The sequence below is a fragment of the Nomascus leucogenys genome, chromosome 12 (assembly GCF_006542625.1).
Source record: "Nomascus leucogenys isolate Asia chromosome 12, Asia_NLE_v1, whole genome shotgun sequence".
NCBI classification, from domain to species: domain Eukaryota; kingdom Metazoa; phylum Chordata; class Mammalia; order Primates; family Hylobatidae; genus Nomascus; species Nomascus leucogenys.
In genome coordinates, this window is record NC_044392.1 from 39,960,496 (window position 1) to 39,976,894 (window position 16,399).

The 16,399-nt window shown below is 39.8% G+C and overlaps 1 pseudogene; it reads left to right on the forward strand.

Annotated features, from left to right (window-relative positions):
• The first annotated feature begins 5,199 nt into the window (after nt 1–5,199).
• On the forward strand, nt 5,200–5,592 carry LOC115837613 (annotated as a pseudogene).
• The last annotated feature ends 10,807 nt before the right edge of the window (nt 5,593–16,399 follow it).

Here is a 16,399-nt window from a genome sequence, read left to right on the forward strand (position 1 = left end):
GCATTTGCTTGTCTGGAAAGGATTTTATTTCTCCTTCATTTATGAAGTTTAGTTTGGCTGGATATGAAATTCTGGGTTGAAAGTTTTTTTCTTTAACAATGTTGAATGTTGGCCCCCACTGTCTTCTAGCTTGTACGGTTTCTGAAGAGATCCGCTGTTAGTCTGAGGGGCTTCCCTTTATAAGTAACCTGACCTTTCTCTCTGGCTGCCCTTAAAATTTTTTCCTTCATTTTGACCTTGGAGAATCTGAAGATTATGTGTCTTGGGGTTACTCTTCTTGAGGAGTACCTTAGTGGTGTTCTCTGTATGTCCTGAAGTTTAATGTTGGCCTGTCTTGCTAGGTTGGGGAAATTCTCTGGAATAATATCCTACAGTATGTTTTCCAACTTGGTTCCATTTACCCTGTCAGTTTCAGGTACACCAATCAATCATAGGTTTTGGTCTGTTCACATAGTCCCATATTTCTTGGAGGCTTTGTTCATTTCTTTTCATTCTTTTTTCTCAAATATTTTCTTCACACCTTATTTCAGTAAGTTGATCTTCAATCTCTGATATCCTTTCTTCCACTTGATCAATTTGGCTACTGATACTTGTGTATGCTTCACGAAGTTCTCGTGTTGTGTTTTTCAGCTCCATCAGGTCATTTATGTTCCTCTCTAAACTGGTTATTCTAGTTAGCAGTTCCTGTAACCTTTTATCAAGGTTCTTAGCTTCCCTGCACTACGTTAGAAAATGCTCCTTTAGCTCAGAGGAGTTTGTTATTACCCACCTTCTGAAGCCTACTTCTGTCAATTCGTCAATCTCATTCTCCGTCCAGTTTTGTGCCCTTGCTAGAGAGGAGTTGTGATCATTTGGAGGAGAACAGGCATTCTGGTTTTTGGAGTTTTCAGTGTTTTTGCGTTGGTTTTTCCTCATCTTCATGGATTTATCTACCTTTGATTCTTGAGGCTGATGGCCTTTGGATGGGGTTTTTTTGTGGGGCTCCTCTGTGTTGATGTTGATGTTGTTGCTTTCCGTTTGTTAGTTTTTCTTCTAATAGGCCCCTCTTCTGCAGTTTGCTGGAGGTCCACTCCAGACCCTGTTCACCTGGGTATCACCAGTGGAGACTGCAGAATAGCAAAGATTGATGCCTGCTCCTTCCTCTGGAAGCTTCATCCCAGAGGGTCACCAGCCCCATGCCAGCCAGAGTTCTCCTGTATGAGGTGTCTGTCGACCCCTGTTGGGAAGTTTCTCCCAGTCAGGAGACTCGGGGGTCAGGGACCCACTTGAGGAGGTAGTCTGTCCCTTAGCAGAGCTGGTGCGCTATGCTGGGAGAATCCTGCTAGTCAGGATCAGCTGCTCTCTTCAGAGCCAGCAGGCAGGAACAATTAAATCCGCTGAAGCTGTGCCCACAGCTGCCCCTTCCCTCAGGTGCTCTGTCCAGAGAGATGGTGGTTTTGTCTGTAAGCCCCTGACTGAGGCTGTTACCTTTCCTTCAGAGATGCCCTGCCCAGTGAGGAGGAATCTAGAGAAGCAGTCTGGCCACAGCTGCTTTGCCACGCCCTGCCCAGACCTCCCAGCCTTCTAACCACTGTCGGAAAAATCGCCTACTAAAGTCTCCATAATGGCGGATGCCCCTACCATGACCAAGCTCAATTGTCCCAGGTCAACTTCAGACTGCTGTGCTGGCAGCGAGAATTTCAAGCCAATGGTTCTTAGCTTGCTGGGATCTGTGGGAGTGGGACCTGCTGAGCGAGACCACTTGGCTCCCTGGCTTCAGCCCCCTTTCCAGAGGAGTGAATGGTTCTGTCTCACTGGGGTTCCAGGCGCCACTGGGGTACGAAAAAAACTCCTGCAGCTAGCTCCCTGTCTGCCCAAACAGCTGCCCAGTTTTGTGCTTGAAACCCAGGGCTGGGGTGGTGTAGGCACACGAGGGAATCTCCTGATGTGCAGATTGCAAAAACCGTGGGAAAAGCGTAGTAACCCAGCTGGGTAGCACAGTACCTGGAAACCAAACACTGTACTTCTACATAATCCATGGGTCAAAGAGGAAGTCTCAAGGAAAATAAAATAAAATACACTAAACAGAATAAAAATGAAATATATAATTTATAAAAATTTGTGGGACACAATTAAAAGAGTATTGGAATGGAAATTTATAGCACTAATTGAATAGAGAAAAATCTCAAATCAATAATCTAAGCTCCCACCTCAAGAATCTAAAAAAAGAAGAGCAAAATAAACCCAAGCAAGCAGAAGGAAGGCAAGAATAAAGATAAGCACACAAAAGTGAAATTGACAACAGAAAAACAACAGAGAAAATAAATAAGAAATAGAGAAAATTGATCTTCATTGAAAAGATAAAATTGACAAACCTCAAGCAAGACTGACAGAGAGAGTGAAGATACAAGTTACCAATAAACCTGCAGATATCAAAAGGAGAATAAGGGAATATTATAATTTTATTTATTTATTTTTATTATATATATTTTTATTATTTTTTTTTTAGACAGAGTATCCCTCTGTCACCCAGGCTAGAGTGCAGTGGCGTGATCTTGGCTCACTACAACCTCCGCCTCCCAGGTTCAAGCGATTCTCCTGCCTCAGCCTCTCAAGTAGCTGGAACTACAGGCACGCCCCACCATACCAGGCTAATCTTGGTATTTTCAGTAGAGGCAGGGTTTCACCATGTTAGTCAGGCTGGTCTCAAACCCCTGACCTCAGGTGATCTGCCTGCCTCAGCCTCTGAAAGTGCTAGGATTACAGGAGTGAACCACTGCTCCTGGCCCATATTTATTTTTTAAAAAATAGAGATGGGAATCTCACTATGTTGCCAAAGCTGGTGTCAAACTCCTGGCCTCAAGCAGTTTTCCCATCTTGGCCTCCCAAAGTGCTAGGATTACAGGCATGAGCCACTGTGCCTGGCCTATAATTTTAAATGCATAAATTTGCCAACTTAGATGAAAATAATTCCTCAAAAAGCACAAACTGCCACAGTTCATCCAAAATGAAATAGATTGTTGTGTAGCTCTATAATTATAAAGGAAATTGAATTCATAATTTTGAAACTCCCCAAAAAGAAATCTCCAGTCCTAGATGGTTTTACTGGTGAATTCTGCCAAACATTTGAAGAAGAATTAGCCAATTCTATACAATGTTTTTCAGAATATAGAATAGGAAGGAACACAATCCAATTCATTTTACAAAGTTAGTTTACCCTGATACCAAAGCCAGACAAAGACTACACATTCTTTCTAAGTGCCCATGACACATATTCCAAGATAGACATATCATATCTTGGGCTAAAGACAAATACAGGTTTAATACACACACAGACACACACACACACACACACACACACACACACACACACAAAAGAAAACTACAGACTAATATTTTTCATGACTATGGATGCAAAAATACTAAACAAAATATGAGCAAATAGAATTTAGTAACATATAAAAAGAATTATACACCATGACCAAGTGGGGTTTATTCCTGGAATGCAAGACTGGTTCAATATTTCAAAATCAATCAATGTAATCCACCATGTTAACATGCTAAAGAAGAAAAATCACATCAAAAATCATGTCAAACCATAAAAAGTCATGTCAATCAATACAAAAAAATCAACAAAATTAACACCAATTCCTGACGAAACGTCTAAAAAAAAATTTAAAAAAGAAACAAGCAAAAAGGAGAGGGCACAGAGGGAAACTTCCTCAACTTGATAAAGAGCATCTACACAGACTTTTGGCTAACACCATACTCAACAGTGAAAGACTGCATGCTTTCCCCCTAAAATCAAAACGAAGTAAAGATGTCTGCTAGTACCACTCTTATTCAACATAATGCTGGAAGTTCTAGCCAGTTCACTAAGATAAGAGAAGAAAATAAAAGGCATATGGGTAGGAAAGAAAGAAATAAAATGCCCCTGCTTATACATGATGTGATTGTCTACCTAGAAAATGCCAAGAATACATTAAAAACTCCTGCAACTAACAAGTGAGTCTTCAGCAAGGTTGCAACATACAAGATAAACATACAAGATAAAAACTCAATTGTATTTCTACATATTGGCAATGAACATGTGGACTCTGAAATTTAAAACAGTATCATTTACAATTACAATACTAAGAAGAAAAAAGAAATAGGTATAAATCTAACAAAACATGTATAGGTTTTGTATGACAAAAACTACACAACATTGATGAAGGAAAGTTTGTAAAAATCTAAATAAATGGAGAGACATATCATGTTTATGGATTGGAAAACTTAATATAGTAAAGAAGTCAATTCTGCCCAAACTAATATACACCCTTAACACAATTCTTGTCAAAATCCTAGCGTGATTTTTTATAGATATAGACAATATTATTTTTAAATGTATATGGAAAGACAAAGGAACTAGAATAGCGTAAAAATCTCGAAAAAAGAATATTGGGAGGAATCAGTCTAACCAATTTTAAAACTTACAATGTAGTTACAATAATCAAGATTGTATGGTATTGGCAGAGTGATAGACACAGAATAATGGGACAGAATAGAGAACCGGAAACAGGCCCACACAAATAGGCCCAACTGATCATTGACAAAGGTGCAAAACCAATTCAATGAGGAAAGATGGCCTTTTCAACAAATGATTGTTGGAGCAATTGGTCATCTACAGGAAAAAAAATAAACTTCAACTTAAGTATCATACCTCATAAAAAATAAACTCAAAATGGATCCTGGGTTTATTTACTTACTTATTTATGTACATTTTTGAGATAAGGTCTCACTCTGTTGCCCACGCTGGAGTGCAGTGGTGCAATCATAGCTCACTGCAGCCTTGACCTCCTGGACTCAAGCAACCCTCCCACCTCAGCCTTCCAAGTAGCTGGGACTTCCCAGGTAACTTTTTTTTTTTTTTTGTAGAGGCCGAGTCTCACTATGCTGCCCAGGCTGGTCTCAAACTCCTGGATTCAAGCAATCCTCCTGCCTTGCCCTCCCAAAGTGCCGGGATTACAGGTGTGAGCCACTGTGCCTGGGTGATCCTGGGTTTAAATGCAGAAAGTAAAACTATAAAACTTAAAAAAACAAAACAAAACTGAAGAACATATTCTTTGGGATGTAGGACTAGCCAAAGAATTCTTAGACTTGACACCCAAAGCATGATCTATTAAAAGACATAGATTCTCGGCTTTCCTTCTCCCACAATCCCTCACGCTCTTGTTTCCAACTTGGACCCAGCAGAATGGCTCCCGCAAAGAAGGGTGGCGAGAAGAAAAAGGGCCGTTCTGCCATCAGCGAGGTGGTGACCCGAGAATACACCATCAACATTCACAAGCGCATCCATGGAGTGGGCTTCAAGAAGCGTGCCCCTCGGGCACTCAAAGAGATTGGGAAATTTGCCATGAAGGAGATGGGAACTCCAGATGCGCGCATTGATGTCAGGCTCAACAAAGCTGTCTGGGCCAAAGGAATAAGAATGTCCCATACCGAATCCATGTGCGGCTGTCCAGAAAACGTAATGAGGATGAAGATTCACCAGATAAGCTCTATACTTTGGTTACCTATGTACCTGTTGCCACTTTCAAAAATCTACAGACAGTCAATGTGGATGAGAACTAATCGCTGATCGTCAAATACATCAAATAAAGTTATAAAATTGCCTTAAAAAAAAAAAAAGACATAGGTTCTCGTTGGGTATGCAGAAATCATAGATTGAAGTGTTTAATTATTTGGCTAACAGCAGTTACAGAAATGTATGTTACAATGTGTTTGACAAGTCTTAAGTAATCTTGTTGAGATAACAATTTGTATAATTTAAATTATCTGTTGAAATTGTGGTTTTCAGCAAAAATAGAAAAATTAAGGAACATTTCATTCCAGTGGGCACAGGAATACAGTAAACAGAGAGACTAGTGTGGTAAGGAAAATATATACTTTTTTTTGTATTATTCAAGACTAAGAATATTACAAAATAGAAGAGATTACAATGTACAAGATTGCAAACAGAAGGAAGATGTGATCAAACAATCAAAAACTAATTCTGTGAAAAGACCAATAAAAAAGACTTCTGACAAGTCTAATTAAGATAAACAGAGATATAAAGATGTCTCTTTTATTCAACCATTTAACATTATTTTTGTCTAATATCTAAGAAGTAACATTGGGATAACCACAAATCTTGGTCATGTTGTTATAGAAAATTGGGTAATAGGGAATTGAGTTTATTTCCCTAAAGAAAGGAATGCTAATGAAAAGCAAGCTAATTTTCCTGAAGATCTTAGAAAAAGTTCAGGAATTTGGAGGAATCATGTACAACAAAATATATGGTTAAACAATGATTCTAAAAATGAGAAGATAATTGTAAACTCTGTATAAGGAGAAGCTAGACTCTTAGGGCCTCTCTCCTACCCAGGGTGACTATTTGCAGGTGACTAATTTTTCCCTGTCATAGTTTAATTCTCAGGAGAAATTGACCCAGCCAGCAGCTGCAGGTGAATTCAGATGAGTTGAGTGAGTATGAGGTGAGGCATTATGGCCTCCACTATATCACCTGCAAACCCTTTCTCAGGATGCCCTGGCAAACATGCGGCAGCCATGCAAGGAAGAAACCAAGAAATAGGAAGACATAAGATTCAGGAAACAGGATTTCATATAAAAGATAGAGAAGTCCTAGGACAACAGCTGTGCAAGAGGTCCAGAGATCAAATGACCGAAAACAGTGTCAAAAAAGTAGGGACATCTTGCTAATGGAGAAAAAAAAAAAAAGGAAGGAAGGAAGAGAAACTGAAAAGCTACATGGTGCATTTGACCACATGGAAAATAGTATTAAGCTGCTTTAGAGCATTTTTTAAAATCTTTGGAAAAGCTAATAAACACATAGACAACTAAAAAATATACGAAAATGAGGCATTTATTATCTCTAGAGGAAAAAAAGATTGTTCAAGAAGGGCAATATAAGCAGACAACACTATTTGTCTCAATAACAAACAGTAATCATAAATTGTGATAAAGCTATGTTGGAGTACATGGTAGGAAAAGTGGGAAGTGAGTAAGCATGGTATAATAAGAATAGTCCTCGTATTCTATAGTAGGAAATCAAATAGATAATGTCTAATATTGAAAAATCAAGAAATAGCAGCATATTGTATTGTTTGGAAATATGGAGGTAAGTTAGCAGAAGACATACTTGAAAGAATTGAACATGGTTGCCTCTGAGAAGTAGAGCTGAGATGTGAGGGGAGGGGCAATAAACAGCTATTTCTTGTTATATGCCTTCTATCCTATTATACCATGTAAACTAAGTGTGTGTGTTTCTATAATAAAAAACAAAACTTTATTTTAAAATGAAAGAAAATATTGTCTTCATACATATACTTAAAGATACTCACGTACAGAAAAATCATACAGACCACATTTACTGACCGTCCTGCAATAAAATAGAAAACAAAAAAGGTAGTGCTCATTTCTCTTGAACAAAACAAACACAACAAAACACCCTTCCAAATAAACTTTGAGTTAAGAAGAAAATAAAACTAAAGTTATAGACTGTTTAGAAACAACAATGACAGGGATACATACATCTCAAAATCTAATGGGTGTGGCCAAAATGGCAGAAGAGGAAAAGGTATAGCCTTTTGTGAATCTGTTTCAAAACAAGAAGCTTAGAAAGTAATGAATAATACAGTAAATATAAATGAAATCTAAGAAAGAAATAATACATTAGAAAACAAGCAAAAGGCAAAGTACTTGAGCCAGACAAAAGCTGAGACAAGACTAATAAAGCAAACCTTTGGTAAGTCTGATTAGGATGAACAGAGAGATAGTGTCAAGATGGTTGACTCTCCAAATGATTAAGCTAAGTAAATTATGGTCATTTCAGTCCCCTTTCTCGTGATGGTTTTAAGAATGAGCATGTGACCCAGTCCTGACCAATATGATATGATGGGAAGATGGTTGCAGAACTTCTGAGAAAATGTTCCTCATTGTCAAAAACAGACACAAGGCCAGGCACAGTGGCTCATGCCTATAATCCCAGCACTTTGGGAGGCCGAAGCAGGTGGATCACCTGAAGTCAGGAGTTTGAGACCAGCCTGGTTGGTCTCTACTAAAAAATACAAAAATTATCTGGGTGTGGTGGCGCATGCCTTAATCCCAGCTACTCAGGAAGCTGAGGCAGGAAAATTGCTTGAACCCAGAAGGCAGAGATTGCAGTGAATGGAAATCGCGCCACTGCAACTCTGTCTCAAAAAAAAAAAAAAAAAAAAAAAGGCTACACATTAAAGAGATAGTCCCTTTCTTTCTATAGCGGTCTGGGTATGATGCTGCTTAGAACCACTATAATCATCTTGCTGCTAGCTCAAGGGCAGTGCTCACAGAATTGTAGAAAACTGGACCAAGAGTTCTGATGTGCTAGAAACTCTGTCTCTGGACTTTTTGTTATGTGAGATAATACATTTCCTTGATGTTTAAGCCAATTTGAATCACGATTTCCTGTTATTCCCAACTGAAGTCATCCTAACTGATAAAAGAAAGAAAACCCAAAACCTAGGAATGAGAGGAGGGATGTAAACACAAACACACAACTTATTACCAAAAAATAGGGAAAAAGTGCAATGTACCACTGCATACCAATAAAATGGATGATTCTTAGGAAATCAAAAATTTTCAAAATTGACTCCTGAGAGAGAAAAAATCCTAACCAGACCAAAAATGACAGAAAAAAATGTTTGTCAAAGATCTATCACAAAAAATGTACCAAGCTCACATGATATTATAGGAAAAGTCTATAAGTCTGAATGAATGAAGAGTTGTAACTTGGGAAGCCTCAATATGACACAGATGTCAAACCTTACCCAAATAATCTATAAATGCAATGCAATTCTACCAGTATCATAATAGTGTTATGGGATTCTTAAGTACATCTGGAAGAGAAGCAGCACAGTAGTAGCCAAGAAAACCTTGAAACAAAAAAATGAGAGAAAACTTGACCTTCTGGTGGAGCCAAGATGGCCGAATAGGAACAGCTTAGGTCTACAGCTCCCAGCGTGAGCGACACAGAAGATGGGTGATTTCTGCATTTCCGTTTGAGGTACCGGGTTCATCTCACTAGGGAGTGCCAAAAAGTGGGTGCAGGACAGTCGGTGAAGCACACTGTGCACGAGCCGAAGCAGGGCAAGGCATTGCCTCACTCAGGAAGTGCAAGGGGTCAGGGAGTTCCCTTTCCTAGTCAAAGAAAGGGGTAACAGATGGCACCTGGAAAATCGGGTCAGTCCCACCCTAATACTGCGCCTTTCCAATGGGCTTGGAAAATGGCACACTAGGAGATTGTGTCCCGCACCTGGCTCAGAGGGTCCTATGCCCATGGAGTCTTGCTGATTGCTAGCACAGTAGTCTGAGATCAAACTGCAAGGTGGCAGCGAGGCTGGGGGAGGGGCGCCCGCCATTGCCCAGGCTTGCTTAGGTAAACAAAGCAGCCAGGAAGCTCGAACTGGGTGGAGCCCACCACAGCTCAAGGAGGCCTGCCTGCCTCTGTAGGCTCCACCTCTGGGGGCAGGGCATAGACAAACAAAAAGTCAGCAGTAACCTCTGCAGACTTAAATGTCCCTGTCTGGCAGCTTTGAAGAGAGTAGTGGTTCTCCCAGCACGCAGCTGGAGATCTGAGAACGGACAGACTGCCTCCTAAAGTGGGTCCCACACCCCCGAGCAGCCTAACTGGGAGGCACCCCCCAGTAGGGACAGACTGACACCTCACTCGGCCGGGTACTCCTCTGAGACAAAACTTTCAGAGGAACTATCAGACAGCTGAATTTCTGGTCTCATGAAAATCTGCTGTTTTGCAGCCACCGCTGCTGACACCCAGCCAAACAGAGTCTGGAGTAGACCTCTAGCAAACTCCAACAGACCTGCAGCTGAGGGTCCTGTCTGTTAGAAGGAAAACTAACAAACAGAAAGGACACACACACCAAAAACCCATCTGTACATCACCATCATCAAAGACCAAAAGTAGATAAAACCACAAAGATGCGGAAAAAACAGAGCAGAAAAACTGGAAACTCTAAAAAGCAGAGCACCTCTCCTCCTCCAAAGGAACGCAGTTCCTCACCAGCAATGGAACAAAGCTGGACGGAGAATGACTTTGACGAGTTGAGAGAAGAAGGCTTCAGATGATCAAACTACTCCAAGCTACGGGAGGAAATTCAAAACAATAGCAAAGAAGTTAAAAACTTTGAAAAAAAAATTAGACGAATGGATAACTAGAATAACCAATGGAGAGAAGGGCTTAAAGGAGCTGATGGAGTTGAAAGCCAAGTTTAGAGAACTACGCGAAGATTGCAGAAGCCTCAGTAGCTGATGCGATCAACTGGAAGAAAGGGTATCAGTAATGGAAGATGAAATGAATGAAATGAAGCAAGAAGGGAAGTTTAGAGAAAAAAGAATAAAAAGAAATGAACAAAGCCTCCAAGAAATTTGGGACTATGTGAAAAGACCAAACCTACGTCTGATTGGCGTACCTGAAAATGATGGGGAGAATGGAACCAAGTTGGAAAACACTCTGCAAGATATTATCCAGGAGAACTTCCCCAATCTAGCAAGGCAGGCCAACATTCAGATTCAGGAAATAGAGAGAACGCCACAAAGATACTCCTCGAGAAGAGCAACTCCAAGACACATAATTGTCAGATTCACCAAAGTTGAAATGAAGGAAAAAATATTAAGGGCAGCCAGAGAGAAAGGTCGGGTTACCCACAAAGGGAAGCCCATCAGACTAACAGCTGATCTCTCGGCAGAAACTCTACAAGCCAGAAGAGAGTGGGGGCCAATATTCAACATTCTTAAAGAAGAATTTTCAACCCAGAATTTCATATCCAGCCAAACTAAGCTTCATAAGTGAAGGAGAAATAAAATACTTTACAGACAAGCAAATGCTGAGTGATTTTGTCACCACCAGGCCTGCCCTAAAAGAGCTCCTGAAGGAAGCACTAAACATGGAAAGGAACAACCAGTACCAGCCACTGCAAAAACATGCCAAATTGTAAAGACCATCAAGGCTAGGAAGAAACTGCATCAACTAATGAGCAAAACAACCAGCTAACATCATAATGACAGGATCAAATTCACACATAACAATATTAACTTTAAATGTAAATGGGCTAAATGCTCCAATTAAAAGACACAGACTGGCAAATTGGATAAGGAGTCAAGACCCATCAGTGCGCTGTATTCAGGAAACCCATCTCACATGAAGAGACACAAATAGACTCAAAATAAAGGGATGGAGGAAGATCTATCAAGCAAATGGAAAACAAAAAAAGGCAGGGGTTGCAATCCTATTCTCTGATAAAATAGACTTTAAACCAACAAAGATCAAAAGAGACAAAGAAGGCCATTACATAATGGTAAAGGGATCAATTCAACAAGAAGAACTAACTATCCTAAATATATATGCACCCAACACAGGAGCACCCAGATTCATAAAGCAAGTCCTGAGTGACCTACAAAGGGACTTAAACTCCCACACAATAATAATGGGAGATTTTAACACCCCACTGTCAACATTAGACAGATCAACGAGACAGAAAGTTAACAAGGATATCCAGGAATTGGACTCAGCTCTGCACAAAGTGGACCTAATAGACATCTACAGAACTCTCCACCCCAAATCAACAGAATATACATTTTTTTCAGCACCACACCACACCCATTCCAAAACTGACCACATAGTTGGAAGTAAAGCTCTCCTCAGCAAATGTAAAAGAACAGAAATTATAACAAAGTGTCTCTCAGACCACAGTGCAATCAAACTAGAACTCAGGATTAAGAAACTCACTCAAAACCTCTCAACTACATGGAAACTGAACAACCTGCTCCTGAGTGACTACTGGGTACATAATGAAATGAAGGCAGAAATAAAGACGTTCTTTGAAACCAACGAGAACAAAGACACAACATACCAGAATCTCTGGGACACATTCAAAGCAGTGTGTAGAGGGAAATTTATAGCACTAAATGCCCACAAGAGAAAGCAGGAAAGATCCAAAATTGACACCCTAACATCACAATTAAAAGAACTAGAAAAGCAAGAGCAAACACATTCAAAAGCTAGCAGAAGGCTAGAAATAACTAAAATCAGAGCAGAACTGAAGGAAATAGAGACACAAAAAACTCTTCAAAAAATTAATGAATCCAGGAGCTGGTTTTTTGAAACGATCAACAAAATTGATAGACCACTAGCAAGACTAATAAAGAAGAAAAGAGAAAAGAATCAAATAGATGCAATAAAAAACGAAAAAGAGGATATCACCACCAATCCCACAGAAATACAATCTACCATCTGAGAATATTACAAACACCTCTATGCAAATAAACTAGAAAATCTAGAAGAAATGGATAAATTCCTCGACAAATACACCCTTCCAAGACTAAACCAGGAAGAAGTTGAATCTCTGAATAGACCAATAACAGGCTCTGAAATTGTGGCAATAATCAATAGCTTACTCACCAAAAAGAGTCCAGGACCTGATGGATTCACAGCCGAATTCTACCAGAGGTACAAGGAGGAAATGGTACCATTCCTTCTGAAACTATTCCAATCAATAGAAAAAGAGGGAATCCTCCCTAACACATTTTATGAGGCCAGCATCGTCCTGATACCAAAGCCTGGCAGAGACATAACCAAAAAAGAGAATTTCAGACCAGTATCCCTGATGAACATTGATGCAAAAATCCTCAATAAAATACTCGCAAACCAAATCCAGCAGCACATCAAAAAGCTTATACACCATGATCAAGTGGGCTTCATCCCTGGGATGCAAGGCTGGTTCAACATATGCAAATCAATAAGTGTAATCCAGCATATAAACAGAACCAAAGACAAAAACCACATGATTATCTCAATAGATGCAGAAAAGGCCTTTGACAAAATTCAACAACTCTTCATGCTAAAATCTCTCAATAAATTAGGTATTGATGGGACGTATCTCAAAATAACAAGAGCTATCTATGACAAACCCACAGCCAATATCATACTGAATGGGCAAAAACTGGAAGCATTCCCTTTGAAAACTGGCACAAGACAGGGATGCCCTCTCTCACCACTCCTATTCAACATAGTGCTGGAAGTTCTGGCCAGGGCAATCAGGCAGGAGAAGGAAATAAAGGGTATTCAATTAGGAAAAGAGGAAGTCAAATTGTCCCTGTTTGCAGATGACATGATTGTATATCTAGCAAACCCCATTGTCTCAGCCCAAAATCTCCTTAAGCTGATTAGCAACTTCAGCAAAGTCTCAGGATACAAAATCAATGTACAAAAATCACAAGCATTCTTGTACACCAATCGCAGACAAACAGAGAGCCAATCATGAGTGAACTCCCATTCACAATTGCTTCAAAGAGAATAAAATACCTAGGAATCCAACTTACAAGGGATGTGAAGGACCTCATCACTACAAACCACTGCTCAATGAAATAAAAGAGGATACAACAAATGGAAGACCATTCCATGCTCATGGGTTGGAAGAATCAATATCGTGAAAATGGCCATACTGCCCAAGGTAATTTATAGATTCAATGCCATCCCCATCAAGCCACCAATGACTTTCTTCACAGAATTGGAAAAAACTACTTTAAAGTTCATATGGAACCAAAAAAGAGTCTGCATTGCCAAGTCAATCCTAAGCCAAAAGAACAAAGCTGGAGGCATCACGCTACCTGACTTCAAACTATACTACAAGGCTACAGTAACCAAAACAGCATGGTACTGGTACCAAAACAGAGACATAGATCAATGGAACAGAACAGAGCCCTCAGAAATAATGCCGCATATCTACAACTATCTGATCTTTGACAAACCTGACAAAAACAAGTAATGGGGAAAGGATTCCCTATTTAATAAATGGTGCTGGGAAAACTGGCTAGCCATATGTAGAAAACTGAAACTGGATCCCTTCCTTACACCTTATACAAAAATTAATTCAAGATGGATGAAAGACTTACATGTTAGACCTAAAACCATAAAAACTCTAGAACAAAACCTATGCATTACCATTCAGGACATAGGCATGGGCAAGGACTTCGTGTCTAAAACACCAAAAGCAATGGCAACAAAAGCCAAAATTGACGAATGAGATCTAATTAAACTAAAGAGCTTCTGCACAGCAAAAGAAACTACCATCAGAGTGAACAGGCAACCTACAAAATGGGAGAAAATTTTTGTAACCTACTCATCTGACAAAGGGCTAATATCCAGAATCTACAATGAACTCCAACAAATTTACAAGAAAAAAACAAACAACCCCATCAAAAAGTGGGCGAAGGACATGAACAGACACTTCTCAAAAGAAGACATTTATGCAGCCAAAAAACACATGAAAAAATGCTCATCATCACTGGCCATCAGAGAAATGCAAATCAAAACCACAATGAGATACCATCTCACACCAGTTAGAATGGCCATCATTAAAAAGTCAGGAAACAACAGGTGCTGGAGAGGATGTGGAGAAATAGGAACACTTTTACACTGTTGGTGGGACTGTAAACTAGTTCAACCACTGTGGAAGTCAGTGTGGCGATTCCTCAGGGATCTAGAACTAGAAACACCATTTGACCCAGCCATCCCATTACTGGGTATATACCCAAAGGACTATAAATCATGCTGCTATAAAGACACATGAACACGTATGTTTATTGTGGCACTATTCACAATAGCAAAGACTTGGAACCAACCCAAATGTCCAACAACGATAGACTGGATTAAGAAAATGTGGCACATATACACCATGGAATACTATGCAGCCATAAAAATGATGAGTTCATGTCCTTTGTAGGGACATGGATGAAACTGGAAAACATCATTCTCAGTAAACTATCGCAAGGGCAAAAAACCAAACACCCCATGTTCTCACTTATAGGTGGGAATTGAGTGATGAGAACTCATGGACACAGGAAGGGGAACATCACACTCCGGGGACTGTTGTGGGGTGGGGGGAGTGGGGAGGGACAGCATTAGGAGATATACCTAATGCTAAATGACGAGTTAATGGGTGCAGCAAACCAACATGGCACATGGATACATATGTAACAAACCTGCACATTGTGCACATGTACCCTAAAACCTAAAGTATAATAATAAAATAAAAAATAAATAAAAAAAAGAAAACTTGACCTTCTATATATCAAAGTACACTATAAAGTTGCAATAACGAAAAATGTGGTATTGATGCAGAAATAGACAAATAGAACAATGTAATAGAAGAGAGGCTAAAAATAGACCTATGAGTGGGAATTTAGGTGATAAATTAGGATTTCAAATTATTAAACTGTTCAACAAATGGTATTGGAACAACTGACTTTCATGTGGAAAAATTATATTAGGTTCTCACCTTACACCAAGTCCAAAAATAAGTTCCAAATATGGTAAAGATCTATTTAAAGCATTTAAGAGTTTTAGATAAATATAATATTATTCCATTCATTAACTCATTCAATAAATAGTGATTGCATTGTTCTAGTCTCTGGAATACACCAGTGAATAATACAAACACCCTGCCCAGAGTGAGCTTACATTTTAGAACTTGTAAGTAAATATTTAAGCAAAAAAAATGCATGATTACATACAGTGATAGATATCATGAAGGAAGTAAGAGCAGAGAAATAGCTGTAGGGGAAGTGCAGTCAGGGATGTCCTTGCTGAAGAGGATATTTGAAAGAACTCATCAAACTCTACTGAGCATGCTCAAACAAAGCACTTATTTAAAAGTATAGCAAGAGAAAGAAAGTCTAGGCAATTACTGGGAGTCCAAGAGATTCCATGTGCAAGCTCCCTAGCATCCTTATAGTTACTGTACCTTATTTGCACTTTTTGTCTGGATTAAACCACCGAGATCCATGCGAGGAATCTTGGCTATGGGAGAGCCCAGAGCAGAAGTTCCTAGAGGGATTTTTATGCCGCCTCTGGCTACGTAATCAAGCCAACTATCTAAATGGCTTATTGAAAAACTATCAGTAAAGAAACTGACCCTGGGGATCGGGAGTCAAGTTTCAGACTTTAGATAGCATGTCAGGGCCAGGCACAGTGGCTCACACCTGTAATCCCACCACTTTGGGAGGCTAAATGGGGAGGATAGCCTGAGGCTCACAGTTTGAGATCAGCCTAGACAACAGCAAAACCCCGTCTCTACAAACTTTTTTTTTTTTTTGAGACCGAGTCTCACTCTGTTCCCCAGGCTGGAGTGCAATGGCATGATCTCAGATCACTGTAACCTTCGCCTCCCAGGTTCAAGCAATTCTCATGCCTCAGCTTCCTAAGTAGCTGGGAATAACCAGTCATGAGCCACCACACCTGGCCAATTTTTGTATTTTCAGTAGAGATGGAGTTTCACCATGTTGGCCAGGCTGGTCTCGAACTCCTGACCTCAGGTGATCCACCCAC